The 969-nt window shown below is 37.3% G+C and overlaps 1 protein-coding gene across 1 annotated transcript in view; it reads left to right on the top strand.

The window, feature by feature from the left end:
• LOC109481322 (lipopolysaccharide-induced tumor necrosis factor-alpha factor homolog) overlaps window positions 1-233 on the top strand; it is a 1,519-nt gene extending 1,286 nt beyond the window's left edge. The window contains exon 2 of the mRNA XM_019783854.1: window positions 1-233. This exon is cut by the window's left edge and continues 711 nt beyond it. The gene's annotated coding sequence lies outside the window, so the exon portion shown is untranslated.
• The last annotated feature ends 736 nt before the right edge of the window (window positions 234-969 follow it).

Below are 969 nucleotides of genomic sequence, written 5' to 3'. Positions count from 1 at the left end.
TGAGACACGCTTGGGGAAGAAACATTTGTTTGTACTATACGTGTGAATTCACTTTGACTAAGACACTCTTTCTACCAAGAAGCTTTTTAGACGAATGTTTAGAATTTGATATCATGTAAATATGTTTGTAGCAGTCGTCATCAATACTGTAGTACCGCTTGGGAAAGATACACAGTATCAGATGTTTGTTAGTATATCTGTATCAACTTACAAATCTATATGAACAGCATAAATTTTCCTAACTTTTTGTGTTAGATTTAGTAATGAAGCTGTGTGAGTGGTTCAAACCTTGCTTTTATACAGACACAGCTTGTTTCTGTACAAAGATAGGCGTTGCGCCTAAAGGCGGTTTATCAGAGCAAACAAACAACGTAAACAAGTAGTCACTAAATGCCATTTCAGCACTAAGGACAGAGTTCGATTTAGAACTAAGATTGTAACTAAACCGTCAAAATGTTAAATTCTTCTTCCATAGGAGCATGTCTGTGGATTTTATAAGGTTTTCATTAATTCTTTATTTCTCAACACGGTTGAAACTAAAACCTTGTGTATTTTGTGACTTTGTGGTGGAACGTCCAACATTAGTACATGGCTGTAGTTTTATGTTTGATCGTTAGAGGGCGCAGTGTCACCGTCGCCCAGCTCAACTACATTGTACTTGTAACTACGAGAATCTCTCTTTCAGCATATACGGGACGGGTGTGACCCTAAATTGTGGTTTCGATTGTGTATATATTTATCTGTCCGCTTATGTACCTGTATCGTTCTTTTTAACTCTTTTTTTGTGTGTGTGTGTGGTGGCGGCGTTCATATAAGTTCAATGCAACTTGTGTGTTTTGCCATTTTGTCTGTATTTCATTTCTTTATTTCTGTTTTAATAAAGAAAAGCATACACGAACACCTTACACCTTCTGTATCTGTATCTGTATATCCGGTATAACGCCCCTTCGGCGTAACACACCAGCTTCG

This window comes from Branchiostoma belcheri, unplaced genomic scaffold (assembly GCF_001625305.1).
Source record: "Branchiostoma belcheri isolate BF01 breed outbred unplaced genomic scaffold, Haploidv18h27 scaffold55, whole genome shotgun sequence".
Classification (NCBI taxonomy): domain Eukaryota; kingdom Metazoa; phylum Chordata; class Leptocardii; order Amphioxiformes; family Branchiostomatidae; genus Branchiostoma; species Branchiostoma belcheri.
This window is presented reverse-complemented; position numbering and strand designations above follow the sequence as displayed.